This window comes from Solea solea, chromosome 4 (assembly GCF_958295425.1).
Source record: "Solea solea chromosome 4, fSolSol10.1, whole genome shotgun sequence".
Classification (NCBI taxonomy): domain Eukaryota; kingdom Metazoa; phylum Chordata; class Actinopteri; order Pleuronectiformes; family Soleidae; genus Solea; species Solea solea.
Window position 1 is genome coordinate 15978788 of NC_081137.1, and position 18648 is coordinate 15997435.

General features: G+C 40.9%; 1 long non-coding RNA gene across 1 annotated transcript in view; it reads left to right on the forward strand.

The window, feature by feature from the left end:
* The window catches only part of LOC131458807 (uncharacterized), a 41899-nt gene extending 25639 nt beyond the window's left edge, over positions 1 to 16260 (forward strand). Inside the window, exons 4-5 of the long non-coding RNA XR_009240125.1 lie at positions 14471 to 14600; positions 16153 to 16260. This is a non-coding gene — a long non-coding RNA (uncharacterized LOC131458807). The remainder of the gene's footprint in view (positions 1 to 14470; positions 14601 to 16152) is intronic.
* The last annotated feature ends 2388 nt before the right edge of the window (positions 16261 to 18648 follow it).

Sequence of the window (18648 nt, forward strand, 5' to 3'; positions counted from 1 at the left end):
CGACTGAAAGATAATGTATTGTTGCCATAGAGACGACTAAAAACGTCACGTACAGAGATGAGAAGCAGGTTTCAGGTCTTACCTAAACATACGAGCTGCCACTTTATTAATCTCAGTGCCTGAGATACATGAGAACATGCCCAGGAAAGGTTAAAAAAAAAATGCATAGAAAAAAAACACTCATAAAAAAAAAATGGCTCTCCACTAAGAGCCGTGCATTTTCCACTTTTAAGCATCTCTGTTTTTTAATATGGTCCCACTGAGGCTGTTCTCCCAAGACTCCCCCCCCCTCCTTTTTGCATTTGTCTTTTCCTCTTCAGCAGAAAGAGGTATCAACTAACGCCTGACATGGTGTTTGGGAGAGCAGCACCAGGAAAGAGGAGAGGTCATGTCTGAGTGTGACCTGCAGCAGTGGCTGAGATAGACCAGGTCTGCTGTTGTAGAGTCAAAGAGGGGCGTGGTGTCTCTCTTTGAAACCCCTGGTGATTTCTGCATAGAGACGAGAAGTATGGAATGTTCAAGGTAGTGATGAAATCTGCCTCATATATCCCCTCGGTTATTAAAGTCCCCCTCCAGACATTTAAAGTTGCTCACCTGGCATTGATTAAACCCCTTAAACCCCTCATCTCCCTCTCCCCCTCAAAATTCCATATTTAGACTTTTTCCCTTTTCACGGCCTTGGAATGTCCTACATTAACGTAACTCTACACCTTTGCCTTGTTTAATATTCACCGATTGATGAAGATGTTAATTAGCCCAGCCTCAATCTACACCTCCTTAGCTACTGCTGCTTTTCTATTGTACACTACACAGTAGTAACAAATGTGTCATTTGCATAAGCATGTTAAAAACAGAATATGTTAATCATACAGGGTTTCCTGTGAGTGGATGTATCAAAAGGATAGTTAGAATTATTAGTATTAAGAAAACAGTAGGATCACCTGTTACTGATAAGGCCCTGTCCACATGGATCTTATTTTCCTTTCCTTCCCCTGGCTCGGTTCATTCTGTCTCCGTGTCTATGTCGTCTTCTCTGTTTTTGGTGGCGTGTTCCAGCAGAACTTACAGTCTTACATGTACTACAGTGTTTTGAGTCGTTCCACGTGGAAGGAGATATTTCCTGAAGCGATGCTGTGTTTACTGGGGACCTTTTTAAAAACAGCAAAGAAAAATAACCAATCACCCTCTCTGACTCCGCCCATCTCAACCACGACACTGCAGAACACGTGTCAATCTTTTACTTCTTCTTTCAGCAGCTCCCTTTAGTGGTCACCACAGTTCATTTGCCTCCATCTTGTCCCCGTGTCCTCATGTCCTCCTTCACAACATCCATGAACCTTCTCTGTGGTCTTCCTCGTTTCCTCAAGCTCCATCTTCAACATCCTTTGTCCAGTATAATCACTATCCCTCCTCTGCATGTGACCAAACCATCTTAACCTTGACTCTCTTACTTTATATCTCCAAACTGTTCAACCTGAGCTCGAATATGCTCATTTCTAGTCGTGTCCATCCTGGTCACTCCCAACGAAAATCTCAGCATCTTCAGCTCCACCTCCTGTCTTTGAGACAGAGCCATATATCACAGCAGGTCTCACTACTGTCTTGTAGACTTTCCCTTTCACTTTTGCTACTCTCCCCCCCCCCCCCGACATTCATCTCCACCCACTCCACCCTGCCTGCTCTCTCTTCTGCACCCCTCTTGTGCACTGTCCAATGCTTTCATCGCTTCCCACACTGACTACTGTAAATCCACTTTTCTCCTCCTCGCTAGCACGAGGGGGAAGAGGGGTACATGCAGGTGGCAGTTTGATTGATGCATCAAGATCCAATTGATTAATTTAAACCGTTCATTATGATTGGATGGTGTTTTTACAGGCCTGTCGGTTCCACAGATGATTGAATTTTTTTTAGGATTTTAAGCAATACAGTTAAAAATATGCTTTAAATCACCCCTACACACAGAACCTTCTCTCAGTCCCACGTACCCATCTAAAAACCTGTGGTGACCAAGCTTTTGAGCCTTTGGTATACCCATCCATCTCAGGTTTAATGTCTCTGTAGACAGTTTTAAAAGACAGTTGAAGACCCACTTGTCTAAACAAGCATTCGCAGTTAACCTTCTGTGCCTACATGCTTTTTATTTTATCTCCTGTTATTGTGTTTTTATTGGACTTTGGTATACTTGCATGTTTTATGTGTGTTTTATTATTGTCTAGTTATCCTGCCACTGGAAAGTAATTTGTTAAAGGCGCTATATAAATACATGTTACTTACTTTCTTGGATGGTTGACCTGTTCAATGGATCGCCTGTTCAAAAACTCATCCACTTTGATGAATATAGAGCATTAATAAAACAATTTCACAATTTTCCGTTGGCAAGAAAGATAAATCCACTGAATAAATCTCATGAGGTGATGGAATCCAATTCAGCAGTTTATCAAAGAAATTAAGGAGAAAGGAAAAACTATAACACAAATAGAGATTACAGACAGGTACTGTTGCAAAATATAAATGTTCAGTGGACGACCTGTAGACTTAAAACTGACCTAAACTAAGCCCGGACTCATGCGTCATTTTCCCATGACACTTCTGAAATTCATCTTTGTGGTAAAGACCTATTAGTCAGCAGTTCCTCTTGGTGGAAAAATCTGAAATGTGTGACCCACATGGTCACTCGCAGCAACTGGCTTTGGGTTTGACATTTTTTTATTGTTCGGAGCCACTTTTGAAGATTTATATGCCATTATCGAACCACGGACTTCCTGTCCAACTGTTTCCCGAGCGAAAAACCCCTTTTTCCCTCATTTTAAATTTACTTTCATGCAAATCATTTGTTAATTCACCACTGCCAATACATTTCACTGTGAAATTTGGAATTAGTGAGATTATCATTTCCATCCTTTGCACATGTTCAAAATAGACATAAGTATAGTTGAAAGGAAACAAGTGGGGAATTTTTCAACATTTGAAATGAATTTCTCAAGAAAAAATCCACAAAACCTTGTGGCATGACCTTCTCACTACATATGGACATATTAATATATAGTATAATTTAGTATTAGGGGTTACTGTTTTCATTTGTACTGTCATGCTAATACCACCACTGTCCAGTAGAGGCCCGTTATAAACGTTTTTTCAAAAGAACAGTAAGAGATAACAGTTGTTTTTATGAGGTTCTTTGACCTGCTCAACAACATTTCAGTTTCCAGATTAGTTCCTCATGTTTCAAGTCTTATGATGCATTCCGAATGATTACGCTGAGCAAGATGCCAGATATTGTTCCCACTTAACCTCAAAACCAATGAATGTCGAGTCTACTCAACACCCTTGAGGTCATATTGAAGTTTTTCTTTAGAACTGCTGTATAGATGTTTAGATTCAACTGCAGGTGCATGTGCAACCCTCTCTTTACAGCTATATTTTAGACTGGAATTGCAGGTTATGTCCAGGGATTTGGCTCCTGGAGTTCTCAGGAGTTTGTCGTTCCACTTTGACTAATGTAGAGGGACAGTCTGGGTGAAATGCCTTCACAACAGCGGGAGAATTTCCAGAGAATTCAGGCCAGTGCGTGGCTCCTGGCCTGAGCATGCGGGAAGCACAATCACTCATCCGCTCACTTGATGTGGATCCCAATTCTCTTCTGCTGTGGTGTCACATGAATCTCTGGAGTGAGCTCTGCAGATATCTGCGTTCACACATTCTCTAGAGTTCTTTATCACCTTCATAAAAGATTATGTACTCCAGAATTAGCTTTAATGAATCATTTTTGCGTAGCCAGACTGATGAAATATGAAGTTACAGCCAGAGGATGAGACAAGATGAGATGTTTTTTTCTTTCTTGCTGCAGTGATTATATAATAAATTAGTAACCACTATAGAATGGAAGCAGTGGTTCACGGCTACAGGTTTTAGAGGAGCCTGTAGCCGTTTTTTGGATAAGAGCTTTAGAAATGATCCAGACGCAGGAGATCTGTCTGGGTCAGGTGTGGTCCCAACAGCAGGGGAAAATACACTCATCCACTCCCTTTCTTACTGTATTCTCACTCACACATGTTTTAACTATGTGTCCTGGTGCCTGGTTCTGGAAAATGTGTGACATTTGTGTCGTCACATACAGCCCCTCTGGACAGCTTCAGGAAAATAACCGGATTTCAACCATGCTTGTTTGAAAGCAGCTTCCTTTGTCCATATGCTGGATTCCACGCAAAGTGACAAGAGTAAACTCCGAGGGAAACATTTATACAGTGTGTCACACTGACAGAATTAGTCAACATAAACACGGAACATTGGCACACAACGTAAGCATTTGTTAGTCCAACAGGACACAACATGTCACATCTCATGTACGCTGTGTGACAGCAATGGTGATGGGGTCTCTTCTCTTTCGGGAGGAAGCGGTGTGAGCTGCAGGCTGCCCGCAGAGTCTGGGAGCTTTTACTCACGGGAGGTTTTCTGGACTGAGCTGTGCTGTGTCGTCCTCCAGAACAGACCAGGTACATTTGGACGGAGATGAATTAGACTTTGATTAATTATCCAGCTCGCAGGCTGGCGGCGCCATAAATAACCATCCATTTAACCGGAAAAACAGGCAGGGTTTGGGGGGGGGGGTTGGTTAACTTAATCAGAGGTGGATGTCAGGAAAGTGAGCTGCGAGACAAAATAAATGTCTTTCAACTTTTTTATGTTGTTTAAACTGCATGTTTATTTTCCATGTGGTTGAATAAAAAAAAAACACACTCTATACATCAGTAGATGGAAACACATATTTAAACATTTTCCATTACTCATGCTGAATTATTGGCACACAAAACTCCCACTGATTTTAAAACTTCCACTTTAATTCAAATCTCAGGGCTGCATTTTATGGGGGTCACTGCAAGTACACTGGAATACAGCTCTCTTTCAATATAGTTAAAAATACCAAACCACACCATTTACTGGTTATTATACATAAATGAAGGACTTGTTTGTTTTGATATTTTTTTCTTTTTTTTTTTTTACCAGGAATTTGTGGCTGCCAGTGTGATCATACCGAATCCTGTGATTTTTTTTAAAATTATGCAGCAAAATATACCGGCTAAAAAGCACCCATGAAATTTGACGACTAACAACGTCTTAGTGTTGTTGTTCCAAACCACAGCTGGGCTCGCTCTGGTTTTGTTTTTTCCACCTACCAAGGCAAACAGAAGGTGCGTGTGACATCAAAGGGTCGAGACGCCCGCGGGGCAATCGGAGGCCAGAGAATATCTGAGCTCGGGCAACATTTTACCAGGACAAATCGCCTCCTAACTCTGTCCAGCTCTCCCAACTAAGCCTTCAGTTATTTCCCCCAAAAAATGATTGAGATGACTGCGAGGTCAATGCATCCATATAGCAGCACTACACAGTGAGATGCAAATAAACCCACCTATCCATTTGTTGACTTAGTTCAGGCCTGCTTATGGTAGCCACAAGTCAAACACGAGGTCAGTATATTTTCAATCTCCAACCTCCGTTTCAATCGCCCCTGAGCCGTGACACGGCTTTCCGCTGCACATTAAGAGCTCGCAGTCAAACAAACAAATAATTTCATCCCTTTTGCCTCAAGGTGCTCATCATTATACATATTTAGTGCTGGACGATTACAGGCATAACAAGCGTGAGAGGAGGGAAAGCCTGTCGGCCTCCCTGTGTCAAAACATTTATACAGCATGCAAAAAAAAAGAGCCATGGTTTCAGCGGCGGGTCGGTGGAGAAAGAGTTGACTTTTATTTCAAGGCTTAAGCCACACTGCCTCAGTCCTTCCTCTGACAGAGCACAGTGGTGGCATTTAGTGGAGGAGCCTCATGGCTCAGTCATATGTCTGGTTGTATGTGTGTGTGGTGAGATGATTCATGCTTAGGTAGAGAGAAGATGAAGCACCTGCACAATGTCATCCTTGTACCGTCTCACCCGCTGATAGTTGAACTCACTGTGTGTGCAGGTCAAGGTTTGTTAAAGTGGAGTAAAACTAGTAAAACTATTTTTAGTTCAGGTGCTTAGAGAGAAAAGGTGACTTGTAATGAAAAGATATTAGCAGGAGAATATTGTTCGGGTTTGTGACGCGGTCGGTACAAGAGCCTTTTTTTGCATGGACTCCAGGTTCTCTGGCTTCCCACATGCAGAGATTAATTGAGTCTGTGCCCGGAGGTGTGTGGAGAGAAATCAAGCCGAACTGTGGATCAGTTAAAACTACTTAACAATCCTAAAAACGTGGTTTAATCTCCAACAACTATACTCTCTATATTTAACAGAGGAGTCTGCTGCCACTGTAGTCTGTGGTGTAGGAGTCTGTGCTCCAGAGACGTGTGGACAGAAATCAAGCCGAACAGTGCCGAACTGTGGATCAGTTAAAACTACTTAACAATCCTAAAAACGTGGTTTAATCGCCAACAACTACCAGCAGCCGTGCAGTGATGACTCCGCCTACGTTGAGTAGGTACTTTTTTGTAGTGGAGATGCAACCTAAACTGTGCCGTGGCGAGGCGAGGCGAGGCGAGGCGAGGCGAGTAGAGCCGGTGGAAATAAGCCATAGGTGTGAATGTGAGAGTGAATGGTTGTTTGTCTCTGTGTGGCCCTGTGATGGACTGAAGGGTATACGCTGCCTTTCACCTTATGTCAGCTGGGATTGACACCTGCTGCCCAGACACCCTCATGTGGAGGATAAAGCAGTAGACAATGGATGGATGTATATTTATTATAGACCCTGCAGAGAGACGTTTTAACGATGGACCCAGTTTCATCAGTGTGACCATTGCAAATAGAGTCCAAGTATCCCATTGTTATACGTGTGCTGTGATCTAAATCATGTACTTTCATCTTGTCCCAGATCAGCCATTCCCAAACTTAAAAGTGCCAGGGATCACTTTGAAATCTGAAAATCCTCTGATGTCCACACTCAAACCTTAAATCACGACACTAGGATCAATAATTCACATCTATATTATTGTTTTCATGTGGGATACAAAAATTCAGCACAGAATTATAATCAGTCCACTTATCGTCTTTCCGCACATGCATGTAGTTATTAAAGCTGGGCTCCATGTAATATTTGAAAGACTTAGCTTCACAGCAAAGTGTGTTATTATCCATCAACAGAAATAACAATTTATGAATTAAAATGAACAAATTAAGTGCTGATTTCAGTTGTTTTTATTTCCCTTTTGTTACCCATTTGTCAGTTACCGTCACCTGTGTTCAGACTGTTTCTCTTCCATTCCCACTCCTGCAACAGTGATCGCATGCCACTCCCCAATTAGTTCCACCTGTTCCTCATTATCCCTCATCTCACAGTATTTACTCTCCACTCTGACAGATCTTCTTGCTCTACCTGTGAGCTTTCCAGCATTCTCCCACGTGTTTTTCGACCATTTTCTGTAAGTGCTTAACTCTGCCTCTAACTCAGTGATTCCGGTACTTAAGCCTCTCCAAACTGCCTTTTTGGAGAACCAAACCCTGTAATGTTGCTGTTAATTTGGTGTTTTCTGGGGTTTGTAAAAATCTACAATGGCAACATGTTTTGTTCCTGGTGACTGGTTTGGAAATCAAGAGGTTGCTCACTCGTAAAAGACAACTTCTGAAACACACCTAAAGACAGTGTTAAGCTGTTTTCAGACATAAAGAGATTTGGGTCTGGATATTGTCCAGAATGTGCCATTTATTTATGATGATCATAGCAATGACAAGGGTTCACAACAGAAGGATCCAGATGAGGGGGTGACTCCTGGGTTGTAGAGGTGGTAATCACAGGGTACCTCACAATACATGGTCCACGATACCAATAATATCACAATACATGATTCTGTGATAATCAATATATTGCAAGATAATCATACAGCGATACGTCACGATATCTGTCCCAACTGAAGAAAACAAAACCTCTGTGTAAAGTTTAAAGTGCAGGATTTTTCTATTTATTCACAACATAGAGAACAGTGCATAAAGTATATGTATTGAACGTGGATGGGGCATCTCTTAACATAGCTTTCTCCACCAGTATCCCGCTGTAAACTCCACCCAAGTTTCCCACATTCATTTGAACACCGTCGCCATGAGGAGGCATGAAGTAATGACGCACGGTGAGTGAAACTCGAAGGGCCTTTTCTTATTTTAGAGTGCCTTCATTTGTTAATTTAGATATCGGTATTTGCCCTGACGTATCGATTATCGTATTGCTTGAGGAAGGATGACGATACATCATCAAATCAATATTTTGACCCACGTCTGCTGGGTTGAGCATACATGAAGCAGGACAGCAGGGCGAGTTTCTCTCGCTGTGTTCTCACATGAGCTCACTTTAACTAAAAATTGTCCTCGGAAGCTAAGACTCTCCTCTCTGGAGTTCAGTGCAACTTCATATTATTTTATCTATTTCCTCTGAATTAACTTTTGGCTTTGTCAGTCCTGTCGTGTTTCACCGTATAAACACAGAAAACGAGCTGATTTCTCAATGACCCTGTGATTATTACCTCTGTCCTAAATGATCTGTTCCTGATCAATGATCTGATCAGCCTGTAATGGGGAAAAGAATACAGCCTCTTGTTTGAAGTAGGCTGAACCACTAATTTGCTTAAATGATGTCCACATTTATGTGAAATCAAATAGCCGGTGCCGGGGTTCTTGTTTTTCTGCTTATGTTCAGTGTGAGATGAGCTGAAAATGTTTAGAACAAACTACCTCAAGTACTTTATGTTGCACATTTGATTGGCAGCTGTTTACAGGATGCAAACTCTACCCAAATGAGATTAACTGTGTTTCAGCTGAGTGTGAAGTGCGTTACAGCACAGTCCTTTTGTGGGTTGGCTCGGGCTAATTATGGAAGCCCTTGTTTAAACAGTGATCCATCAGTAGCCTGACAGCTCGTGCATACGTTTTTGGACTAATGTTGAGTAGAGCTGGCAGCTTAATTGACAGTAAATGAAGACAAGATTGTTTTCATTGTGAAGCTGAGCTACAGGTTCTATTCATGCATCATTATTCCTTCAAAAATCTAATACAATGTCTCTGGAGATGCCTTTTTTCTTTTTTACGTATATAACTTATACGCTGCACAGACAAAACGTATCAAAACAAAGATGGACATTTTTCTCTTAATTATTTAATAACTACAGTATGTCTTACTCCTTTATTACTTCGAGTCCCTGAGTTCTTTGAGCCATACTCTCTGATATTGAGTCAAATGTCGATGGTCTAGTGGCAAAATCGCTGTCGTGGATGCTTTGGCAAGGTAAAGTTAAGATGGATGACGTGCAGACAAAGAACACAGCATCTCCGCTCTGGTGACCATTAGCCGAGGAGCGAGCACCGTTCACTCTTGACAGGCTGTTTAGTGGGCCAGAGAAAAGACAATGAGCATTGTCTGGAATTTAGCAGCACATGGAAGACGTAAATAAACAGATAACAGGGACAGTTGGTTAAAATGAAGATGAGTTGAGTGCTCTGTTAATATACTATTGCTATAATAACCTTTTGCCTCGGGATAACGTATATTGTGATGACGCCTGGTCTAGTTTGAGACCAAACGTGTGTGTGCGTGGAGATCCTGACGTCACACACTGTGTGTGACATCACATGTCCTCATGTGTCCTCATAATGGTCATTATGAGGACACATGAGGACATGCTGGTGTATTAAATGCTGTGACACAAGGAAAAAACAAGCCATGACTGTTTCCTCACCCCAGCGAGGTGGTGTTTGTGCTTGAACAGGTCACCCACTTTACATAATCCTAAACACATTCATAACCAGGACATGGTTATCATTACCATCGTTTCCTTATTTTTGCCTTTTTTCTGCCAAAAGCGTCACAAGCACTTTAAACAATATCTGAAGATAGAAAACATGCAGGAAAAAAAATGCAACAACATTTTGGTTTAGAGTGGTGAGGTCACGTGTATCTGAGGTTTGAGGAAACATCATGGCAACACATGATCCTGGCAACTAGGTTGTGTGATTTGGCACAACAGAAATTTAATTAAATCCAATTGAACGCATGTGTGAAATGTCTAGTCCGGGACTAAAGGAAGTGGAACAGATAAAACCCTTTACCTTAACAATTGCATGCATTTATATTGTCTTTGATTCATGAGACTGGACTGAACACTGACACCTCACTGGAGCAGATGAACGTCTGCAAAGGCAAACATTTGATCACAGTTTATAATTTGATTCTCTGTTCTTCAAAGAGCTGACATTGCAGTATCACCCACAGCTTCTTTCAAGCTTTTATTAGACTGTGTATGTCTTCATTGTTAGGGTCTTCACTCTAGAGATTAGAAACAGAGTCACAGGTTTAGGCCAAGAAGAAGAAGATGTCAGAGCCAAATGTTGTGTGCAGAAATGTCAGATTCAAGGCCGCAGAAAATCTGTGTGTTCGCCATGTGCTCTCTGCCATTTTGGGTTAATCTCCAAACCTGTCATAGTATGTAATAATCTTTAAAGTCTACATTTTTGTAATGCTCACAATTTCATATTTGGAAACCTACCAAAGGGAAAGCACAGAGATGTTAGTGGAGCTGTCTCCTCTTTGTCCACAGTTTGTTTAAATGTTTTCCAGCTGTGAGCAGCCCCTCCATTTCTGTTGCGCATTGCATTGTGGGACAAATCAGCCAACCGCTGAACCAACCAACCGAAAATAGTGGGATGATAAGTGAATTCAGTAAGCTTACTGACATCTTCCAGGACATGAGTTGTTTTTGTTGTCTTTATTGTTTTGTTTGAGCCTTTTTCACTTTCCCACACTTTATAGCTTCATTCTGATTTAGCACTTTATAATCTTTGTTTTCAACGTTTCTGTTTAGAGACAGATACGCATCAGAAACTGCTTTGTGAACATTATGAAATACGACTCCAGATGGGAGAGCGTGGGCATGTTAGCAGACTTTTCAGCTCCGCATGAGGCAGTGTATTTATTTTCCAACAATATGTGTTACTCATTCCAATGAGCCCCTGTATAAGTCATCTTCAAAGGAGACAATGAAAGCAGTTGGAGTGCTTTGCTTTGCTCCACTTTCACAGAACATCAAATCAAAGCCCCAATCATTGCAGTTAATCTGTTTCCTGTAAAGTCACAGAATGAATAACACTTCACGGAGGTATGTCTCACTGAGAGCTTACAAACAACTACTGAATTTGGCCAGATAATCCCATGTGGCTCTCTCACTTGGCTTCATTGGAACCTATTGTGAAGATGCCTCTCTGGACTCTGCCTGTGAACGGCAGGGGATATTTGGCAGCAGCATGGGGGCACACAGGCAGACAGGAGTGGCTGCAAATGTAATCCACAGTAGTTGAGAGACCAGATTGAGTCTAAGCTGATAAGAGGGCCTTGGGGCTAACGACAGGCCACAGCAGGTACCTGACCCATCCATTTCCCTGCAGTAAAGCCCAATTTACAGCCTGATCCCCCGAGGCTTCAAAGAAAGAGTTGGCCCAAACCTTGACAACTACTGCCGAGGGTCACAGCCAGCCAGTACGTTTCCATGCCGAGTTGAGTCGAGCTATGGTTGTAGCTTGATTAAACTATTCAGGGATCTCTGAGTGTCTAGTTTGGTCAGGAGAGGCTGATGAAGTGGAAAAGTCCATATTTTTGTAAAATTAAAACAACATAATATATAGCAATAATGATATTTGTGATGATATTTCATAGAATTTCAAAATAAAAGTGTTTTTGATATGGAATGATAATTAGTTTACAATAAAAAAATATATTAATGGTGCAAAATGAATCTGTAAATAAAAAAGTGGCATAAATGGAGGGCCGCATGAAATTGAGTGGGGGGCTGCAAGTGGCCCACAGGCCTCAGGTTTGAGACCTCGGCTTTAAATAGACTACTGTCCTTGTCCCAGTTTAAAAGCACAACAGCATGGATACTTGACCTGAGCCTGTCAGGACCTGAGGGTTGGACTAGGTTTGAGCAAAAATCCAGAAATAATTGTCGGGCTTGACTCCAGTTTGGTCGCTTCAGTAATTTCAAGGTCTTTTAGTAAAACATAGAGTAAGATAGGTTGAATTTAAATGGTGTCGTGTTTGAAACTGTAATCAATAAGTAATATTAGAAACTAATTTGTGACTGCTTAGCGTTTCTGCTTAGAACCAGGGGTAACACTCAATGCAAAATACAGCCAACAATTCAAAACAAACCACAATGGTTGGATTATGTGCAATTTTATCAGCGGTTACACTTCAACAGGAGTTAATGAAGGAGAATCGATCGTGGTTGATGGTAAGCATAACATTTTATTATACTCATTAAGGCCGGTGATAACTCATAAGGTGTGTGGCTTCCTCCTCGATGCAACGATAACTTTTGTCACTTACTGTAACCATAAATAGCGGCTGCACCCACTTGTCAGTGCACTTCATCTTACTCTACAACTAAAAATCTAGGATATGTGTCGGGTTCAGGTCTAGTCCAGACAGGCAGCGTCGAGTAGAGAATCGATTTATTGAATGAAGTCTGTCCGCCTCCTCAATAATGCCCCCTTTACAGTAAGTTTGTTAGCCTTGGGCGGTATTTAGTTCAGCTAGCAATTAGTCGTAAACATGTCAAACGCCATTCCGAGTCTTACTGTCAATATACTGTACTGGATTTTGCCATGTTTTGCTCACTGTGGTCTCATTCAGTACTGGCTTCTTGTATTATTTCCTCAACAAAGCCATGGAGTCCGACTGAACTACCTGTTACCTGGTGCTTTTTTGGCATATCGGCTCAGCAAGTGACTGAAATGTGACTGATTGGCTGAGTGTGTCATCCCTGGAAGAGTCATGAGCACTACGTCTCACACAGGAATGAAACTGAACAACCGCCGAACTGCATAAATCAGTTAATAAGACTGGGTGTCAGTCGAACATGTTGACTGAGAGGGAGCAAAGTTGCAAACTGTGGTGATGTCCGTGTGTCTGGTCGTCTCTTTATCTCCCTGTGAATGACACCTGTAACAATTTGCGGCTTTGTTGGGTCACGTGACACTGACGGCCAAGGTACGGAGGAGACACGAGGTGCTCCAGAGGTCAAGAAGGGAGGTCAGGAAGGCTGTATTGATGTAGCTGGCCTCTGACCTCATGTCTCTGCAGGAGGGTGGGTTGCCATTCACCTCCTGGCAGCATGCGTCCACAGTCTGACCTGAAACCCAAGTCCTGCAATGGCCAAAGGTCTTCATCAGTGCATGCACGGACGGGGAGTCTCCCGATCAGGTTCCTTAGAACACGACTCCACATGGAACATGAATTAACAGCTCATCTGTAACAAAGCAAAGTAACAAATAGGGATAAAGACCAGGGACAGCTGGAAGAAAAAAAAGGCTATTTTTCTCTTGTACTAGACAAACCAGAGAAAATACCAGAGAAAATTAGATTTTCCTTCAGGATATTAGCCGTTATCTGAGGATGGTTCAGCCTTGTCTTTTCTAAAACATTTACAAAGTAAATTGTTCTCTTGCTGAGATAACATATATAAAAAGAGACACGTTTTTTTTTTACTCTGTAACATGAATCTCTCTTTGGGCTAAAATAAATCAGAAAGTTGAAGCTTACGTGCATACAAATTATGATTTGTACAGGATAAAGAAGAACGATTATTCCCTTAGAATACAGAGCATTTAGGCTGCTTTTTTCCATTACTATATTAAAACGGAGGCTATAAGAATGTGCTATATAGAGTGTCTAAATATCTTTGTATCCAGTTGGATGCACTTTTAAAATCACATAACAGGGACCGTGTGTATTATAATACTGATCTGGATGTTGATGAGAAAAACAAAAAACAAAAAAACAGTTAAAACTGTAATAAATTAAGATGATGTGTAGCCATGACAAAGGGATGCCATACTTTAACCCTCGGTAGGTTTTAATTCACAGAAGTCACAAAAAAAAAAGTTTGCCCATCAGGAATTATAATGCAATATTGTTAAGAACAGAGGAAAAAAAACACTCTACCATCACACACATGTTTGGAGTCCATTCAAAGCCTCTGCCACTCTGACTGACACGGACCAACATTCTCACTGAGGTGTGATTTATGACACTTCATTTATAGTGTACAATTAGGACCTGTTAATTAGCTCATAATACACTGAGTGTGAGTCCACACACACACGGCTGGCTTACTCACAGCAAGAAGGTTGTAGGTTCGCATCCCATTTCTCCAGGTTCTCCGGTTTCTTCTCATAACACAGAGGAAAGGAAAACAGATTTTTAGCCAGCGGCACGTCCAGTGTGTAACATTTCAGAAGGTTTGTTGACAGATAATGGATATGCTACCTCTGTCTAAAAACATGCAGATGTTAACTGGACACTCTAAATGGCCTGTAGGTGTGAGTGTGTGAGTGGTCCAGGGTGTACTTTCAACCTATGTCAGTTGGAATTGGTACCAGCGGCCCCCACGACCCTCATGTGGAGGATGAAGCATGTACACAATGGCTAGATACTCTAAGTGCTTGTATCTCTGTGCAGTTTGGTGACACACCGAGCCTCGGGCAGCAGATCTCCCACAGAGACACTGGATCACACATCAGACCACCATAGCATCGCAACCTCCTGCTTCATCCATCAGGAGGATCAAGTCACACAAATAGCTCTGGGGGTAAGAGTCACACTCGCTGTCTGAGAGAATGTCCACAAGTGTCAGCCGAGCGACCAAGTACAACTTGCAAAGTTTTGATTTTGCTGTGATGGGAAACCGCTTACTCATATTTTACGATTTTGGTTCGTACTGGTTTGCAAGCATCTGTGATATTCGTCCACAAGAGACCAGTAAAGTCTCTTTGTAAAAACTCCCACAGTTTATGTAGCCTAAATTCTAGTGGTCTCCCCTGACCAGGGAGGCCTCCTCCTCTGTTTTTCCCAGACTCTACGTGCACTCGTATTGTAGAACATTAGACATAAGACGGAGCTCAGTTCAGGTCGGAGTGCTTTCTTAGTTCTGATCACAGAAAGCACGATCAGAGGTGGTTTGAGGACGCATGTGACCACATTCCTGAGTGCCATGGATACAGAGAGACAGCCTCCTCGGATGATGTCTTCTGATCCGCAGTTCTCATACCTTTATTTATTTGCTGCCACAGTTTCAACACTGATCAGCACATGGTGGGTGGGTAGAGGTTTGATTTGTCTGCTCTCTCTGTGTCACGCACACACGATACAATCAGACTTGTAAAAAACATCATTTTGTTCTTGCAAACAGTTGTGACGTGTGTATTTGAATAAAGGATGTGGGGAAACCAGATCTTATCTCATGTGGTCACAGGAGACACATCCAGGACACATGTTAATGCCAGGTGTAAACAGTTTTACTCAGCGTTGTCCATATGCGATCACGTCACTCAGGACAGATGTTAATACTGGGTCTGAAGTGCCGGACCACTGTGACCGATACCTCCACATAAAAGTGCCAAAAAGTAGGATGTGAATGTTATTTTACAAGTTTTGATGGTTGAAATGCAAATAATTGTCTAACACACCAAACTAAACTGAAATGAACTGGTGAAACACAGACACACACCGTGTTGAATTGGGTGGATTTTTGATTTGCCAGTTTGGCAACACGAAGAAAACACAAACACACGGATGAAGAACAATGCGGGATGAAAGCTCAGTGAAATGTTTGAGCTTGCTGTCTGATGTCGTTAAACACCTGCTGCTGGACTCGGCCCTGTGGCACATGCTTACAGTCTGACTGCGTTGGTGTGTGGTGAATGAAGGATCGCCGCCATGTGACCCTTTCCTCTGATTAGCCCAAGCTAAACAAATCATCTTTAAATGTCAGCTCTGTTTGTTCTGGCTCGCGAAGACCAACACCTTTCGAACTAATAAGTTATGTAACTGATGAAAAGTCACGAGAAGACCGAAAGCCAATTATTTAAGTTTTTGCACACTGCAGTTGCTAAAGTCGTCCGTGTGAGAACACACCTTATGTGTTGAGATGAATTTATGATGTGGAAGTGGACACATGTGTCAGGGATGTGATGTGAGGCGTGCACACTTCCGTCTCCGCTCACTGACCGTGTCCAAGCGAGCGAGAAATGGATTTCTGCAGGTGCTGCTCTTTTCTCTCCGTCCTGTGAGGCGTGGTTATTATTATTGCTCATGCTAACTACACACTTCCTCTTATGTTTTTTATTTTTTTTATTCTACAGAAAGTGCTGTTGCAGCTGTGACTGGAAAAAGTAAAACATCAATTCCTGTGAACCACGGGACCATTTCCAGCAAGACGGCTCCAGCGTGTTTGACAGAACGAAACGTGAAATGTGAGTTTCTGCTCGAGCCTCAACAGCTCACTCCATCAGAATAAAAGAATCTCCAGAGGAATCTCTTAGATTTGCACACACATTCATTCATTCATTCATTCATTCATTCATTCATTCATCGTCTACCACTATTATAACACGGCGCTGGTGCCAATCCAAGCCAACATAGGGAAAAAGGCGGGGTACAGTCGCCGGCAAGGGTATAATAGTTTGGGATTTTTCATTAGTTTTAGTTTTTATTTAGTTTTGACTTTTTGTTTTTAAAACAAGTCATTTCTGATTAGTTTTTAGAACAGCTTTGCTAGTTTTTATTTTTGTAATATGGAGTATTACGCAAGATGCAAAAAGGTCATAATAAATATTGTGTCATAAAAACCCAACAAAAGATGCCATTTTAGAAATGTATGAGGACAAATGGACAACTATCCCTGAATCAAATATAACAGTCTACAAGACATTAGCCTGAAGTAAAAAATGTGCATCATATACTGCTGAGGTTGGATGCAGTTAGTGTGAAAGGTAAAAATCAATCAATTGCCAACTGACTAAAGACACACATGAACATAACAACATAAATAATAATAAATAACCCTTATGAGACACACCACATTGCTTGTGAGCCAGGAATCTCTTAATCCGAGGAAAAACATGACTAAAATAAAAAAAAACAATAATAAACTCCATAATGAATGCTATGTTTATGATGTCATGCATGAAAATAAAACCTTTTAAAATTGCCAGCAGAGGAAAAACAAATATACCTCATGAACCCAAAAGACTTATGTATGAAATTGACTTACAAAGACAAAAACTAAGCACATTTACGCTACAATTTTAGTGAGTTTTATAAACACACAATTCAGTTTCAGTTAGTTGTCTTTTTTTTCTTTCTTTTTTTAACTCTTGTTTTTATTTCAGTTAAGGAAAATGTCTTTTTCAATTCTAGTTTTCATTAACTAAAATAACCTTGGTTGCCGGGCCATCGCAGGAGAGAACATGCAAACTACATACCTTGTTCAGACTGGATCGCGAAACCTGGGTGTTTCTGCTGCAAGGCGACAGCGCTAACCACTTCACCGCCCTGTGGCCATACACACACCAATTAGTGATAATGAATTTTACGTCAGCATTCCACCCGTCCTGATTACTTACCAGTTACTCTGGGGCACCTCAGACCTCACCTGACCCGGAATTCAAACCAGTAACCCTACGATTACAAGCCAAGTTCCCCTCCACTTGTCCATAGTCCCACAACAACAGGGAGCAGCAGGAACAGAGTTCAGATATTGAGCACAGAAAGAGTTTGTTCTTTATTTAAATTAATTAGTTTAATTCTTGTTGTTTTCTTGATATATTGTTCATATTTAAGGTTGCAGCTTGGTCTTTTCATAATTGATTAATCATCTTACATTCATCCGGTATTTTGTTGAGCAATTCTTTGCTAATTCTAATTTAATGTCATAAACTGATTCCCAGAGCACAAGAGTTTTCTCTGATAAGTTTCTCCGGGATCAATTAAATCAGTATTCAAATATTCACCATTGATTTAGTTATAAGTTATTTTCTTAAATTAATTCTCTAAATGCAGCTATGACCTTAGTTAAACCACGTGCAGTTACATATAAAGTTACATCACCACTACAGCCAACAATGGAACAACATCAAAAACGGTGAAAGTGTATTAAATAACTAATTGGTTAAGTTGTACACACAAAATACTTGAAACATCTATGCAATTTTAAAATAACTTTAAAAAAAGTGTCAAGTATTTAGTCCTTAGATCTAACCCTGGTTCTCTTAAAACCCTAATTAAGGTTACTGGTAAAATCTGCGTTTGTCCTTCTGTTTCATATCGAAATATCTGCACCAGGTTAATTCAAGACATGCTTAAGCATTACATAACCTAATATTTTTGCACAGTACTATATATATATATATATATATATATATATATATATATATATATATATATATATATATATATATATATATATATAGTACTGTGCAAAAATATTAGGTTATGTAATATATATATATGTAATATATATATATATATATATATATATATATATATATATATATATATATATATATATATGGCAATATTCACCTGATTTATTGCACATTCACCTGGATTCAGACAGAAAGTCATATTTGCGGGATGAAATCACATTCGCAAGATGAAATACGTCTCGTGCAATCAACTCAGACCGAAGCCGTAAAACAAGTCTCTGCTGACTCACTATAAATTCTCAAGCTCAACACTGTTATTTCACCTTTCCTGGGTTTTTTTTTTTTTTTTGGCACAGCTATTAAACCCAGTTCCTCGCAGGTAGAAGAGTCAGTAATCACACACTATCATCGCCGATGTATGAAACAGTTTGT